This window comes from Mesocricetus auratus, unplaced genomic scaffold, assembly GCF_017639785.1.
Source record: "Mesocricetus auratus isolate SY011 unplaced genomic scaffold, BCM_Maur_2.0 Super-Scaffold_100007, whole genome shotgun sequence".
NCBI lineage: Eukaryota > Metazoa > Chordata > Mammalia > Rodentia > Cricetidae > Mesocricetus > Mesocricetus auratus.
Window position 1 is genome coordinate 14,018,392 of NW_024429191.1, and position 17,559 is coordinate 14,035,950.

The 17,559-nt window shown below is 44.0% G+C and overlaps 1 protein-coding gene across 5 annotated transcripts in view; it reads right to left on the minus strand.

Moving 5' to 3' along the window:
• Positions 1-17,559, minus strand: part of Kcnip1 (potassium voltage-gated channel interacting protein 1) — a 364,140-nt gene that overhangs the window by 41,709 nt on the left and 304,872 nt on the right. The gene's annotated exons all lie outside the window — the stretch shown is intronic.

Below are 17,559 nucleotides of genomic sequence, written 5' to 3' on the forward strand. Positions count from 1 at the left end.
TGGGAGGGAAATGGATTTGCCCAAGGTCATACACTCTTTGGCTTAGAAGGCAAAACTTACTAAATACATCTTTCTGGTGATTCAGTGTTGAAAAGGACAGTATCATTAATTCATGTTCATTCACCCATTCACCAAATAATTTCTAAGTCTCTAGAGATGTCATGTAGACATTATTAAATAAAAGCAGTGGCCATCAGGCCCAGATGTGGTGTGAGAGCTCTGGCTCTGAATGAAGATAAATGGGGTTAGAGGACCAGAGAGAAGCAGGTATTGGGAGCACTGTTTTATGGAGGGTAGCCACAGAAGGCAGGGTGGCAGTTTGATGGTCATCAGCAAGAAGAAAAAGATGGGAACTTTGTGGTTAGATATAGCCAGACTGGATGCCAGCTTAGCAGAACTCGAGCTGTCACTTCTGTCTTCTGAAATCCAGAGAGTGCAACAGTGGTCAGATCACAGGGACCTCAGTCTCCAGTCTGGAGGTCAACAGGACCTCTGCAGAGAAAGATCTGGCAACTGCTCTAGTGTTCTCCCCGCTTGGAGGCAAAGCTCTGGGATTTAGTTTCCTACTGAATGTCTTTGCTGGGTTGTGAGTTGGCTGAGACCTAGGGAGAGTTCCCACAACATGAGTAACCAGGAAGCAAGTAGGATGGCTTGCTGGAAGCCTTTTTGTAGTTGATGAGGATGGACACACCTGGATCAATTAGCCATGTGAAGGTCTAAATACATTAGCAGGTCACAGGGCTCAGAAGCTGTTTAATCTGCCTAGTGGTAGGTGGTAGTAATTGCTGGTCCTGGTGCATTCTGCCTTCAAATGTTCAACCCTTCTGAATGCCTCACAGGGAGGTAGCAGGACCTCTTAACATTTAGGCCTCAGGGAAGCTCACCATAAAGCTTCAGTTGGATTAGAAGTGCCTTTGAACATGAAGCCTCACATACAAGAGACAGGTGTAAGTCACACTTAGCATGAAGACTTCCCAGTGCTCGCACCCAGCCTGCACCTACCCTTCTTTGTGAAGACCACATCTTAGGATGCTGAGGCTGGAGTGGAGACATGCCTTCCCCTTCGTTCTGATTTATTTATTTTCTTGTGTGTGTACATGAGCACCTGCATGTAACATGTCTTCCCGCCAGCCACCACCATTTGTTGTGGGATTCCCGCCTGGGTCCCATCACTGCTTTAGCTCCCAAATAGCACACAGGATGCTATATTAATTATAAAGTTGTTGGCCGCTTGCTTGATTTCTTATTTGCTAGCTCTGACTTAATTATTACCCAATAACTGCTAATCTGAGTATTTCCACAAGGTCTTCTTTTACCAGAGAAAAACGTGCAGATCTCTTACTCCTCTGGCATCCTACATGGCTGAGTATGCCTTTGTTTCCCAGAATCCTCCTTGAATTTGTCCTGCACCTACAGACATGTTAAGCGTCTAGCAGCAGCAGGCTAGCGAACAGCAAAGCAAGACCAGAGTTGGTCTATGTGTGCCGTGAGAAGCCAGTGGAGAGCCACGAATTATAATATCAATCACCCTGTGAGGTCTGATGTCAGTCGCAGGAGAACTAGGATCTACACTGCCCCTCCCCACTGGCTGGAACTTCACGGAGATGACTTTCCCAGGCTAGCTCTGCCTGCAGGCTTTGCTCGCCCCCTCCTCCTTGCTGGCTCACTGCAGTAGAGGGCCCTGATGAATCACACAGGTCTGAGGCCTTCTACTAGGTCCCAGTTCTCTGCAAGTGAGGGCAAGGGAAAAACATCCATTTCCCCTTCTCAGTTAATAAAAGCTACAATCCGAGATATTTGAGGTTTCATCTAGAACACCAAAGGGCTTGATAATTCCTGCTTAGAATGCCAAAGGCTGATTCAGGCTTAGCTGGAGACCTGACTTCATGGCACTGAGAATATTATAAAGCTGGAAAAAAATCTCCCAGGACTGAAATTTTTTTCTAGCTAATCAGTAACTTCCTCCTTTATTCTCACTTTAGTTGTCTCATGACCCTGCAGGGGGAAACAGGCCTTGATAGTTGTAATTAAAAGGAAAAGATTAAACACGAGAAAAAGATGTGATTTTTTTTATTGAAGCAAGCTCGAAGAAAGTATGAAGCAAGGAAACAGGTTCAGAGACGTGGGCAGTGCTTTGCAGATACCGTGAGACAGGAAATGTGTCCCCTCTCTCTCAGTATCTATCACACAGTATTATATCACTCTATCCCTTCTCGCTGAAATATTGTAGGGATGGCTGTCTCTGAGGGTTAGTGTCACAGATAGCTGTTACCTTCTTTCTTGCTTAGGTGTGGTTTCTAAGTCTTCTGTCCATGGCTTTGGATTTCTAAAATGAAGAGTCCCACAAGAGCCGTTGCTTAGAACGTCAACAGCCACTGTGGAGAGTTCCTCAGCCCCCAGAAACCCTGGAGGGGTGGGGTGGAGTCCTGAGCCTGCTGGACTTCTCTGCAAAGCAGAGTGGGAAGCCAGACAGGTAAGAGCAGAGCCTGTGGTGTGGAGATCCTCCCTCATGTAGACTTAGCCACCTGTTTTATTTATCAGCCTGTGCTGCAGCATCTGGGTGCAGCCAATGTTCACTTTCCCGGGCTCTTGGGATATTTAAGTGAAATGATAGTGGAGGTGCCATAGGCATAGGGCATTTGGTTAGTAAGTGCTACCCAGCTGCTAATACTTCTCTGCCTAAAGAACCCAGTAAGGCTAGAGGCTGTGTACCAGGTAGGGAACTTTATTCAGAGGAGGACTTCCTGGGACAATGGGGGCTGCAGTTGAAATACTGGACATAAGGAAGGCTTCTCATCATTGTAGTAATTAGTGCTTCAGCATTGTGTGTCTCAGGCATTATCTCATGTGGCCACCGCTCATTAAAAGAGATTTAGGAATAGAGGCCATCAATAGAGCTGAATTCAAACCCAGAACAGCCTGATGCTAAAGCCCATATTCTTAGCTGTTTCATTCACTGAAAAAGTTTCATAACAACTTATAATGATTTAAATTCAAATATTATCCCTAGATATCATGTGGCCTGTGGTAGCCACGCCCCCCAAGCCTCGGTTTGCTCATGCAGACTTTGGATGTGATGTAATCCATGGCTCATAGTCCTCACAGGATGAAACATGGCAAGAAGTGACAACCTGAGCAACGGCAGTGTCTGTTCACCCTGCAATTGTTCTTGGTGCCCTGGCTGGTTCCTGGGAGGTCATTCTCACAGTACCTGGGTCTTTGGAGGTGGTGACTCCAAGCCATGCTGCTGAAAAAGCAATTTTTTTGGCTCTGGCTGTGTGGATAGATTTTTAATATTTAATTAGGGAGACCTTCTGCTTGGAGAGAGGGCAGGACTTGTTATTAAATCCTGCCGCTTGGTCTTTCTCACTAGCCCGTGGGATTATTCATTCATTTCCAGTCACACAATTTAATATTGCAACAGCTAATGGGGAGATGTTGATAATTTGTAAAAACTGGTTGGTCCTGAGGCCATGGGAGAAGCTCTCTGCCTGGGCCTGCTGTGTGAGCTGTAGCAGGTTCTCTGGAGACCAGGGCTCCTGAGAGCTTCGTGTTCTCTCTCCAATTGCACTCACAGAGTGCCTTCTGAGCATCAAGTGCCATGTCAGGAGCCAAGGGGATTAGAAAGATGGTCATGGCATAGTAGTAACCCTGGGGTTGGGATGTCTGCATTCATTAAATCATTATACTTTACCACCAGCCAAACAGACACAAAGCATCTCTTCTGACATTTCCGAACCCAGCATTGGGAATTAACGTTCTTAAGACTTAATTCCAAGGACCTGGCATCTCTCCCTAAAATTCCCATAGCATACCAGCCTCCAGCCTGTAGGCTGGACCCTGCCAATAGGTAGGCTCCCTGTAGAATCTTTTGGAGCCAATAGAGAACAGGTAACTGTGGAACATCTAGTAAGTGCCAGGCCCATTGATAGGCACTGGTGAGCCAAGATAGGCATACTTTTGTCTCCAGAGACTATGACTTGGTACATGAGGGAGAGAGCCTAAGAATCACAGGTGTGAAGAGCTACAGCATTGGGAAGTACTGCAAGAGGGCATGTTGGCACTGAGGAGAGAGTGGCCAGGCTCAAGGGAAGTGTGGGCATGTAGGGGATGCTTCCCCAAGGAAGTGATAGTGTAGGTGGAATTCAAAGGAATGGGGATTAGTAGATGGGAGTGTATGTGTGTGTGTGTGTGTGTGTGTGTGTGTGTGTGTGTGTGTGTGTGTGATGTGCCTAAGTTCATGTATGTGTGAGAGAGGTAGGAGAAGTTTATGCAGATGCCTAAGGGCAGAAGGAATTAAGATGCATTTGAGGGAGATATGTTTGACCATGCCTTCACTTTAAAGCCTTCTATGGTTCCCATTGCCTGAAGGGAAAAGGCTAGGCTTTTGAATACAGCATTCAATCAAGCTCCTTTATGATCTGCTCAACTTCTGGGTTCTATCTCTCCTACTCATGTTCATGTTTCTATGCAGCTCCTCTTTCCCCATCCCCACTCTGGATTTGCTGCTTCTACTGTTCGACTCTCGGATGGGCACTTGAACACTTCTGCACAGGCCCTTGCCTCCATCTGGTGCCTGCTTGCCTTCCCTTTCTAGTGGATCATTTCCAGGTCTCTGGATACATTATTCCATTGTATCCCATACATGCAGGACTCCACGGTCAGAGGCCACATTTGAATGCTGCTTTCTGAAGGCTTGCAATGATGCAGTTTATGAACAGACCTATTATGTAAGCACTTCACATGTTCTCACAGTCCTGAGTGGGAAGGGGAAGTGCTGCATCAAATGTGTTTCATACCCCACGCTCACACACTTTATGAGGACTGCTTTTAATTCCTCTGTCATGTAAGCTTGGTTATTAATTGTCAGGTTTATGAGGTTTATGTACAATTGCTTCCATAAGCCCAGGCACAAGATGTGGGGATCACTGGTGTGCTAGAGAAGACAGCAACTATCACCCTAATCCTTTCCTTATGGGGCAAGGGATGATGCAGCGAACTTTGGAGACTAGAAAGAGCTTGGAGGTTCCCCAAGCAAGACCTGTTCTGGTTCTGTTTCACCACTTAAAATATACAAGCCCGTAATGGTCTTTCTATATGTGATATAGTTAGCATTAGTCAACTTGATGTACCTGGGAAGAGGGAGCATGAATTAAAACAATTGCCTCCATGAGATTGGCCTCTGCCATGTTTGTGAGGCATTTTCTTATAATTGTTAATGGATGCAGGAGGCCCAAGCCCACTGTGCGCAGTTCCACCCCTGGGCAGGTGGGCTTGGGCTGTGTAAGAAAGGCAGCTGAGTAAGCCAGTGGAAGCAAGCCAGTAAGCAGTGTTCTCCATGGTCTCCACTGTAGTGTCTGCCTTGGCTCTTCTCGATGATGGGCTGTAACTTGTAAACAAAATAAACCCTTTCACAGCATCAAAGAAGCAAACTGGGGTGGTAGGATACTAAAAACGAACCATCTGTTGTTCATTGAGAAACATGTCTCAGGCTCATTAAAAACACATGAATTTTTATAAGATGGCCATATCATTCAAGATTGCCAGCCAAATGCACTAGCTATTATTAATTTATTCTTAATAGACATCTTTCTTACAGATTAGCACTCTAATTACTCCTGAACAAGTGTGCAGCCATGACGTGAGACTGCCGACTAAAATGGTCCAGAAGATAAATTGAAGTCTTTGGTTGAGAGCACTTCAGTCTTCTTCCCATCTTTTAGCAATAGCATCATGACAGGCAGATTCCCATTTGTTCCTGATCTGTGTGAGAGTCTGAGGTTCAGCAGTCAGCTAGGGTTCTTTACAGTAGATTGGGGTGCTTTTGACTGTGGTTCCTGCAAGGGCAGTACGCAAAATCCATGGGGATGAAAGACCTGAGGCCAGCATGTTACTTCTTCATGTTTTCCTGTGAGCCTGCATTTTATTTCTTCTTTTTCTTCTAGGACCTTCCTAGGTCCCTCCTGTATGTTTGCTAATCCTTCCTCCAGATAGAAAAGTGTCTGCTTTTGTAATGTAGCTACGGAAGGGGAGCGTGAGAGGTTTTCCCATGTATGAACAAAGGGAAATTCTGCTTATGCATCAATGGAGGCTCATTTGTGACAGTGTGTGTTCAGGATGATTGAGCCTCTCGAGGTCAGGTATTTTGCACCAAGAAAGGTAAAGAAATGAAGAGAGCTGACTGTCAAATTCAGGAACTGGAATGACTTGTCTGTGTGGCTTCCTTTGTCTAGTGGCATTGCCTCATTTGTAAAGGATACTCATTTCTCAGGGTCTCCCAGGAGATGCCAGGAGTGTGAAAAAGTAGGAACTTGTTTCCAGAGCATGGTAACCAGAGGGTGGGCAGGAGTTCGTGGCTCCTTTCCTGTCTCTCTAGTCTACCCATGTGCAAAAAAGATGGGATGCTAGATTGGGTAGACATTTGGGGTCACCACGCCTAGGTGCCACTCTGGCTCTGTCAACAAGACACAACGTATAGGTTGACTGTCTTGTTCCCAAGAATGTCAACAATGCAAAGAACACTGACTGGTGGGAGTGAGTGAGCAGACAAAGAAGTGAGATGGGAACCTGGCTCTGGGCCCCAAGCCCCAACTCTGGGATAGGGACTTCCATTTTCTGGGTCCGCCCTTCCTTCTGCCACAAAGCCCAGGAGGGTAACTGGGTTTCACTTTAACAGTGTGGGTTGGCTATCTCTCTATTTTTAGCTGATTAATCAGTTATGAATCCTGTCTCAAGAGTGGTCTCTAAAGTCGTTTGAATCTATTTCAATTTATATGAATTTCCTCTCAAGATAGCAAGTTTCATTAAATGTATTCATTTGAGGAAGTCAACCTTATTTTAATTGGTCCTAATTTACTTCTCCTAATTATCTAATTTTAGCATGGTTAGGATCACACACCCCTCACACACTTGTTAACAAGCCCATCAAAGAGTCATTTCTACCATATTCAGATGTTAGCTGAAAAGACAGAGGGCCATTTACTGAATAGCTGCCTGAAAAGATAAATTAGATGTGTTTGTGCTTACTAATCTCCCTTTATTGCCCCAATGATCCTGGGTGATGAAGCAGTACCTCCATCTTGCCATTTGATAAGCCGGCTCTCAGAAAACATAAGCAATGCAGAGTTGCTAGAGTAATTACTCACGCTGGTGTCTGAAGGCAAGCTACACCTTTCAGTCATTGTGCAAGGTGGTGGGGCTTATGCCAACTGCCCATGTGTCGATGCAATGTTGTGATGCGCCTCTCTTTCTGCCCTGTTCTTCATGCACCAGAAAGATGAAGTCACTTTCTCTGGAACTGCTAAGCATTGAGTCCCGGCTTCCCCAGCGCACTGAGGGTGTTTACTCCGACCCCCTTGCTCTATCTGAAGTATTTTGGGAAAGGTTTTCAGGCTTCAGAGGCCTGCAGCGGTTCCACCCATTAGTTGGCTTCTTCCCAGTTGCACTTGGTGGCAGAGGGATCTCTTAGGATAAAGCATGATAACTGTTGTGGCTTGGTGGCGACCTGGATGAACAGGAGGCTGTATATTTAATGCCAGGCATGTTTATTTGCCTCTGGCCAATGAGCAAGCTGCATGCTTGGGCATCTTCACTTAGGTGGTTCTTGGGGAAAATTGAGGGCATGTATATCAAGCAATTTTTGAATTATGGCTCTATTAGCGTCTGTGAATGTTTCCCTGGGGAAGCCAGGAAAGCTCTATTAGTTGAGCAGTTTAAAGCAGGATTGGAGGAAGCAGTGGGGGAATATTCCATAGGGAACAATAATTATAAACAGCAGTTCCATGTAAACAGGTCTTAATGTGTTTTCTATATTGAATTCCTGAGAGTGAAGTCTTGTGGCATTCCAGCGCCCCCTCCAGGGTCTCACCCCTGTACACTGGTGCCTGGGGGGCCAGCTTGGTGAGCTGAAGAGGTGACTCTGGGGTGGGGCACTGGCTGTCTGGATGCCAGGGGCTTCTCAGACTCTGGAAGTGCTGAGCCAGTCTGGTTGTGCCTACTGGCTGCCCATGGGCCATGGGAGACAACTTGAAAGTGGTGTGGGGGCAGGCCATCCTCTCTTTGTGTCCTCGTGGAGTATTTATAGGCAGCCTCAGGATTCAGTCAAGGTCTCACACAGTGTATTCCAACTAAATCTTCCAACATGCTGAAGGTAAGTCCTGTTACCCCATTCGCAGAAGAGAGGGTCACTAGTGACAGATGGCAGAGCTTGGTCTAAATCTGTTTTTTCTTAAATTCCCATTCTAGGGTTATTTATGTAAGATCAGATAGTTTCTATACTTCTTAAGTCTTGTGTGGCCAAGCATTCTATGACCCATGCCTTGTCCACACAAGAAGCTTGAGGGTCTCATTTTGGGTTTTTAGTACCTCTTTTATTTATTTGAACTATAAAAATATCACAGGATCAGAAGTCTTCCTCATTAGTTTTTCATCTTGTGATTGCTTCTGATTCTCTATTGTGGCGGTTAAGACTTGGGCCCACTGCACAAACCAAGGATGTCCCCATAAAAGAATCCTACCTGATGTTTGTAATTGCAATGGTGCCATGGAGAAATGTTATGGCTCTGGGGCACATTACTTCTGACTACTTTGGGAGAAAAAATGTCATGCATCTTCTTACATCAATAGAGGAGAATTATGGGATCATGAAGACTTCAGGGCTGGGCTAACCTCACATTTCATTCATTAGTTTCCAAACTTGCATAAAGGTAAGGAATTCTTTAATGGAAGGAAACCTTGCATGGGAGCTCAGTATGTGAAATAGAAGATTGAGTTAAAGAGGAATTCTGGAAAATGGGTCCTTCCTTCCACATATATTACACAGTGGTTCTCAAGGGTGGGGGTCTGATGACCATAACCCTGAAAACACCAATATAACTCACCCTGCTCTTTTTACAGTTGTAAATTGATCCCAAAATGCCTGGTGGTGAGAGTCTCCATCTCTATCATGCCCTCTCTGTAAATATTTAGGTTATATGTTAGGGTGGGAGGAGAGAGGGTTAAGGAGTCAGGCTTTGGAGGAGGAGAGTCAAAGCCTGGTAGGCATGAGGAAGAGGCATGTGTGTGGTGTGGGTGTTGGAGACTTCCCTGATGGCCAGATCCATCTGGGGGTATAAAAGATAGTTTTGCGATAAATCCCATACAGTCTAACCACTCACTAGTTATTTGTTCGTTCATTCATTCATTCATTCATTCATTCATTCATTCAGCACTTACAGGCCACCTGCTACGTGTTGGGTTACATTCATGAGTCTTCAGAGTTAGCTCCTCACTCCCTCTATCTACAGGATAAAGTAGGCTGGCAGATTTCCTTCAAATGGAACATAGCCACTGAGTAGAACAGTTAGTGACATGTGCATATCAAACCAACGCAAAGGCCCCACAGCAAGGTGATTCATCAGTTCAGCCCTAGCTCAAACATATTCTGTTTAACGACCCTAACTCTCATTCCTGCCCTGAGGTGGGGACTAGATTTTTGTTAAACCACTCATGGTACTTCTCTAGAAAAAATACTGAGCTCTGCAACCCAAGCCCTAAGTTTGAGTCCCAGCTTCCTGCTTCCTTAATTGTGTGGTCCAAAGCCTGTGGCTTCGCTTCTTTGTGTTTCATGTGTAACATGGGGAAGTAATGGTGTTCACTTCCCTGTCACAAGGATCAAATGAAGTAGCAGCCCTCTGTATTTCACAGATCAAGATTATGAGAATGTACAGATGCATTTACCAGCATTGTTCCCTGAATAATACAACAGAATAATTATTTCTGTAGCACTCACATTGCGTTAGATTGTCAGTCATCTAGAGATGTTTCAAAGCACACAGGAGGCTGTGAGGAGGCTTCATGCCAACCCAGCACTATTTTACAGAAGGGATCTGAGTCTCTAAGGGTTTTGATATCCATGGGGAGCCCAGACACAATCCCCTGAAGATATGAAGGCATCACTCTATGAAATGTATAATGTATTTTAAAACATTGCTTGACACACAGGAAAAGCTTAGTAAGTGTACCTATTAGAATACAGTCACATTGTTTTTCTCTTGTAAATCCTCTAAGGTCCTTTTTTTCTGCCTTTAGTTGGATGACTGGAGATCTTTTGGAGGTCATTGTTCAGATTCACAGGTAACATTTAGTGCACACAGCATCTTATGACACACGTGTGAGACAATAACTTTCTATTCATTTTTTGCATGTATAAAAAGTGAGTTTCAAGGAGGTGAAATTCACTTTGTATGGTATTTGGGATTCGAACCTTGCCTTTAACTCAAGAAGCAGGCACATAACACTGCATGTAGCACATCAACTTTCTTTCTTCTTTCCTTTCTCTCTCTCTCTCACACTGCAAATTTTATTTTGTCAGATTTGTTTTAATGTACATTGGTGATTGCCTGCATGTATACCTGTGTGAGGGTACCATATATCCTGGAACTGGAGTTAGAGACAATTGTGAGCTGCCATGTGGGTGCTGGGGATTGAACCCAGTCCTCTAGAAGAGTAGCCAGTGCTCTTAATTTCCCCAGAGGCACAGCTTAGGCTGACTCCTGGAAAGGATATTTCAACCATCTTCTAACTTTAAAAACAGGTAAAACTGAAGGAAGTCCATGGCTTAAAGCTATGATGTCAAGACTATAATTTAAGCAAAGAAATAATAAACCATGAAAAATACATTTTACATGTCAGGCTCATGCGGTAAACAAATGGTTGCCTCAGTAAGAATTGCGTGTGTATGTGCGTGCGCGCGCGTGCGTGCGTGCGTGCGTGTGTGTGTGTGTGTGTGTGTGTGTGTGTGTGTGTGTGTAACTCAAGAGTAGTCAAAACCCAGAAAAAAAAGGGAGACACAAGCTGGGCATGTATTGATGCCAACAGACTAAAGGAGAACCAAGGAAAGGATAAATGGAAGGCCAACTCCAGGTGCCATCACAGTAGGGGGCCCTGAGGAGAGGGTATAGGCTTAACATCTTTGGGCCGGAGACTGAGAAGAGGACAGGCATGGAGAGGCAAGGTGAGGTCAGGAGGAGCAACCTATGCACAACCTAATGTTTGAGTGTTGCTTGAGGGAAGTAAAAGAATGATGGTGTAACATACTCATCATGAAGGATGGCAGATGGATGGCAGATGAATGGAGTACCATGTTGAACATACTAAACAAAGAAAGCTCAAGAGACCTGCTCCAGAGTCTACTGAGGATGAAGCTATTGCCCTTTGTGCTCGTTCCCATTCGGCTTCAGCTACCGAGCTGGTTTGTCTGATGGGGATTGTATCCTGGCCACCACTCAAGCACAGGGCAGGCTGCTGTGACTTTGATTTGTCACGTGGAGTTCCTAAAGAATGAAGGCTAAACCAACTCCAAATGTGTGATGACTACGGAGAATTACCTAAACGTTAAGTGAACCGGAAAGCCACATGCTTGCTTGAGAACTAGGAGGCTCTCCTTCCTGCTATCCTGCCTCCACTCCTCTCACATCTTCATCCTTGTGCCTCTTTCCCCCTTCCGTGTTTTATTTCTGCTCTCCTGTACCCCCCACCTCCTCTGTAACTAGGGATGCTGTGAACTTACTCAGCAGCTTTCCCTTTCTTCCTTTACTACATTTATATCCATTTTTTCTTGATGTAAAAGTCAGGCATCAGTCCCATACCAGAAGCTATTTGCCCCCTGATTTCTAGCATCTGAATTCAAGTATCCTAATAACCCCTTTTCCTGAGGATCATAGTATGATGGGCATCAGGCTGCATACATCCTGGGACTGGAAACAGAGAGGGGACAGGCACACACAGAAGGGTGTAGCGGACCTCACTTTGCATGGTAAAGTTCCTGGAAAGATTCATTCATGTGTTCTTGTGCAACTATATATAAATGGGAGGGGATTTAAAGCAGATGAACTGAAAGGTTTTTTATTTTTTAAAGATTTTATTTATGTTTTATTATTATTCTTTTTTATTATTAAATTTTTTATTTTTAAGTTTAAATTTAGATTAGAAACAAGGATGCTTCACAAGTCAGTTCCAGGTCCCTCTCCCTTTCCCTCCCCTCTTCCTGTGCCCTCCCCCCAACTCCCCCATTATCCCCTCATTTCCCCAGGGAGGGTGAGGCCCTCCATGGGGGTGTCCATAGACTGTCATTTCATCCAGGGGAACTGAAAGGTTTTTATTTCGTTGAACAAAAACAGTCTGGTTCAGTCTCATTACTTCCACTTGCATGCAGGCTTCTCTTTCTCCCTTAGGATTTACAATCTTTGACAGAAAATTTAAATTCACAAGTGCTAGCTATCCTGGTCCTCCACACACAGTGCCATTTGACCTAGTTTTAGAAGATTCTCAGCTGCAGGGTGAATCTGGGGGCAAGCAGAGAGACCACAGGTTGGCCATATTGGGGTCTTCATGTTGAATGGAGGATAGGAGGCTTGGCCCTGGGTAGCTCTCAATATCCTCTGGGAGGGCTGGGAGGATTCTGAACACAGGAAGTTCTACTGGTGAAGGAGATGGGGAGGTGCCTTCTGATCATACAGGTAGGGAAGTTGGCAAACAGAAGTAGGAACCACCCAAAACAGGAGCCGGGGTTGCCCTCAAGCTGAATGAGATGCAGGAAATGCTTAATTTGCCTTGGAATAGGGGTGTTTTGGGGTGCATCAAAATGCTGATACTGTGAAATGACAATGGACTGAATAGAGTTGGAAGGCAGGACGGGAAGCATAGATGGAAGTGAAGGTGTGCCGTCTCTCATATTTTGGAGAAACTAGGTCATAGACACTGCTTAAAGCAAACAGACAAGCAATCAAGGGTTAAACACATCATTTAAAGTACAGGTTCACTTACAGAAATCCGAAAAATGAGCAAAAGGAAGAGGAAGACGAGAAAAGACCAAAGTCTGGGCTGAGGTTGGAGAGGAGAAATGCACCTGTGTACTTTGCTCATGAAGAATTTTTAAAAGATGCACTTTTATTGTTTAAAATTGACATGTATACGCATGTGTCTGTGTGTGCGCATGTGCATGTGTGAGTGTATGTGCTAGTAGAATCCAGAAGAGTCGAGAAGAGGGTGTTAGATCCCCAGAAGCTGGAGTGACAGGCAGTGTGTGTGCTGAGAACCAAACTCGGTATGCACTTTAATCCATGGAGCCATTTCTGAAGTCCAGGGGAAGGGTAAGCTTTTATTATAAGGAGTTCTGCTTGGCACACATTGGATATGCTGCCTTATTACTGCCCTTCATCCCTAAGGTAAACCTCTCCAGTCCCCCACATTGGTGCTGATAGGGGTCAGACCTGCTACTTCTCATCTTTTTCTAACTGCTGAGAAAATGTAACCCGAGTCCTTATATTACTAGCATTTTCAATCAATAGGCCTATCCACTTCTGAGCTTTAAGTATATGTATTTTATTTCATATTCTATTACAGCAAATGAAGAAATACTTTAAAAGGCTTATGGATTGTTTCTCTAAGGCTGTCACAACAAATTACTACAAGCCGATAGATAAACTAGTAAAAGTTTATACTCAGCACCAGAAGTTCAACATCTTATGCTGAAATGAAAGAGCTGGCAAGGCCACAGCTTTGAGAGGCTCCACAGGAACTAATTCTTTACTTCCTCCATCTTAGGGCACAGGAGACTGCCAGCACCCCTTGGCTTACTGACACATCACTCCAGCCCTCATTTCTGTCTCCCAGACTGTGTCTCAGCTATCTGTGTCTCACTTCTATCTGCCTCTTAGACTATTTGTGATGGCATCTGGTACCCAGGCAAGTAGTCCAGGATAATCCTATCTCAGGCTCTTTAACTTCATCATATCCATAATAACTTTGTCTTTTAAAGTAATTGATTCACATTCCAGGGGTTCACATCTGGTCTCTTCATGCAACCATTATTTACAACCTGGTTATAGTATGTCATGAGGACGTCATCTAGAGAAAGAGACTAGGCCCTTACTGAGTGGATTAGCGATAATCTGCATGTTCCAGGCACAATTAAAGTATAAGGCTATATGTATTTAGATAGAAGAAACCCAAAGTCTTGCAATAAGTCTTGAAATAGTTAATTTATGGTCATTTTGTTTGAAACAAGAGCTCAAGTCTCAATGTTTTTTAGACCTATAAATTTGGGTCATCAACAATGTGCAGCTTTTGTATATCAAAACTGTTCTGATGTCTGGGTCAAGCACTATCTGGATAATTTACAAAGTATTAGACATGGGATAAGCCTATAAATAATGATTGGCTCCAAGCACATATGATAGTGGGCTTCTTAAGAACAGTATTCAATCTTTTCACTATCAGGTGGGTTTTGCAAGCCTCCAGAGCAACTTAGACAGATGTAAGATATGCAAGATACGACTATAGGACAACCCTGCTTGAGAGACACTGATGCATGCCTCACTGTCTTAGTTGGTGAGCTGACCTAGAGTAGTGAATGCCTTCTGAAGTTGCTATAGCAGAGCTTGTAGGTATGGCTAGACATGACTCTCTGGGAAATAGCGGTTTTAGCTAGTAGAGATGAGGTTGCTGATAAGGCTGGCCCACAAAGCGGCAAGTGAGCAGAGAGACATCAAGTTCTCTGAACTCCTACAGTCTGCCCTTCTGCCTTCACCCCATCCCATGAAGCACTTGCTAATCCTCAGTTAGGTAGAAGCAGTGATGAGTTCAGTTGATCAGCCGGTACTGCAGTGAAAGCTAAGTATGCATGATGACAAAGCAAACAGGGCAAAGGGATTTCTAGGATTCTTACTTGGGAAACTTCTATCCCAACAATTCTTTCCTTTCAAGCCCAAAGGGAAGAATTTCACTGCCCGAGGACTTAGCCATAGCAATGCCCTTCCCCCTGATGAATACTACTTTCTTTCTTGAGAGAGGGAATGCTTTCAGGTCAAAGAAGTGTTAAACATGATGAAGCACAGCTGTAGGTAGGAGGGTTGGCCTTTCCCCATGTGTCTTTCATTTAATTCTTTATGCAACTATAGGAGCACGACTGCTGCTGTTATGAATTGAATTACACACCCCCAATTGTTATAAATTGAATTGTATCTTCCCAAAAGGCTTATTGAAGTTCTAACTCCAGCCCTTATTTGGAAATAAGGTCTTTGCAGATGTAATGAAGTTAAGATGAGATTATTAGAGTGGGCCCTGACACAGCATGACTGCTGCCCTTATAAAGAGGAAAATCGGCACGTGAAGCTAGATGCACACAGGGAGAAGAGGCTAGGTGGATGCTGAGACTGCTGTCATGCTGCCAGAAGCCAAAAGCCACCTGGAGTGCCGTAAGGTAGAAGAAGAGGCCAGCAAGGATCAAGATGACCCAGACTCCAGAGTTTGCCAACACCTTGGTTTTGAACGTCTGGCTTCCAGAACCACAAAAGGGTACTTGTCTGTTATTTTAAAACACCTAATTTATAGTAACCTGGCATGCAGCATCTAGGAAATTAACAGAATGGTTGTACCAATTTCTCTTTCTTACAAGTGAGGAACATGAAAGAGAGGAGAAGAGACTTGTTGAAACTCACAAATAATGTGGGGGCACATCTCTGTACCACTTTAGCATTGTCCCTAAGAGATATTTTAGGAATAAGACTAAGATCCTGAGAGAGACTACTGATAGGTTCCATAAAGGTGTTACACTCTCTTTGTAGTGACTATATCATATGGATACCAGAGCCCTTTCCTGGAAATGTACTTTCCCCTCAGTACTCACTCCAGTAAGTTAACAGAGCTTCTAATGTCATATACACATTGAAAGTGACATTCCACACCTTATTGTGAGGGCTTTAGCCTATGGGCTCATGTGTACTATAGGCTTAATGGCAGATTACAGACCTCATCTGGACCAGCGTACTTACTGATGGTGCATAAAGCAGAAGGCAGAACTCCAGAGGCAGGCACGTTCACCATGCAGTTGGTGCATCGTTGGAAATTGCATTTAACTTTTCTCAATCTGTCTTCTTATATACAAGGAATAATGACATCTACTTTTCAGAATTATTTATTATTTTCCTTAGAGTGTTACTCTGCAGGTTGTACTCATTCTTGAATATAAATACACTTAACTCTATTCTTGGTGCATTACGGGTGCTGAATAAATGCTCATTCCTTCTTTTCCTTCATGTAGGGCTTTGAGCAATGGTGCTAAATGCTTGTCTCTACTTTTAAACTTCACCCCCTCCCCATTTCCACAGCATCAGATGGATGACTGACATCCTCCCTGGCAGCAAAGAATCTTCAGAAGCACTAGTGGAAGCGAGAAGGTAGATGGATACTTCTGGATACCAGAAGAGAAGAACAGGATGTTTCTACGCCACCCTTACTTAGCCTCATGAGGAAGTGGGCAGCATATATTCTCACTCACAGAATCAGTGTCTACTCTGGAGCTCTGAACAGAGCTGAAACATGTTCTCCTGGAATCTGGTGAGCAACAGAGGCATTGTGTGTGTGTGTGTGTGTGTGTGTGTGTGTGTGTGTGTGTGTGTGTTATGGTGGGCCAGCTGAGCTTGAGTCCTTGTCAGGGCACACTTAAGATACTCTATGCATGCAGAACTATTTTTAGATTTCACATGTTTTGTAAGGAAGCATTTCTAAATGTGCTTCAGCTTTCAACATCTTAGGAAATCAGGGTTATAAAACCATCATTCCACTACATTTTAGCTAGAGCTAAAATAACTCCCACATACAGGCCTAATACAGACAGTCCAGTTGGCTGAGCTGGCTGAAAAGCAGAGACAAGGGACTCAGATTAGTTACCATCCAAATCCACAAAATTCAGTTAAGAGAATTTGCTCTAAAATTCCTTGGAGGAGAGATGAAAAGATACCAGAAAGATTTTTTTGAGACAAGGTCATACTCTGTAGTCCTGACTGGTTTGGAACTCGTGACCAGGCTGGCCTCCAACTCACAGAGATCCATCTACATCTGCCTCTAGAATGTTGGGATCAAAGGCATGAACCACCACATCCAGCCTAAAGAAGGAGACCCAGGCTGGGAGGGGTGGGCAGAGGCAGGTGGTGGATCTCTGTGAGTTCAAGGCCAGCCGCTCTACAAAGTGAATTCCAGGACAGTCAGGGCTACACAGAGAAACCCTGTCTTTAAAACAAACCAACCCCCAAAAATGGAGACCTAGATTTTTAGAAAGTGATTGATATTTTAACTATTTATTGATATACAAACCACATTTCATTATTACATAGAGCTTAGTCATGCGATGCCTGTTGGAAGGGACCTTATGCCCACACTACACACTTATCAGAGAATGCACATTGAATACATTTGCAGACACATCGTATATGCATTGACTCTGATTGTTGAAAGCTGGCATCGTTTAATAAATTTCAAATCTTTCCAGGTGCTTAGTTTTATGTAACAAAACCAAACAGAGAAACTATATTGGAAACAGCATCTCACAAAAAGGAAGAAAATAATAGAGTTCCCTTAAGTTTGAAAAACTTGCTACTAACTTTCTTTCATGTGGCATTTAATTCTTTTATTTTAAAACTTCTTAATTCAATTATACAAGTTTTTAAAACATCATGTGACAATCTGGAACATGTATGCAACATATGATAATTGAATCCAAGTATTTTAAAATTCCATCAT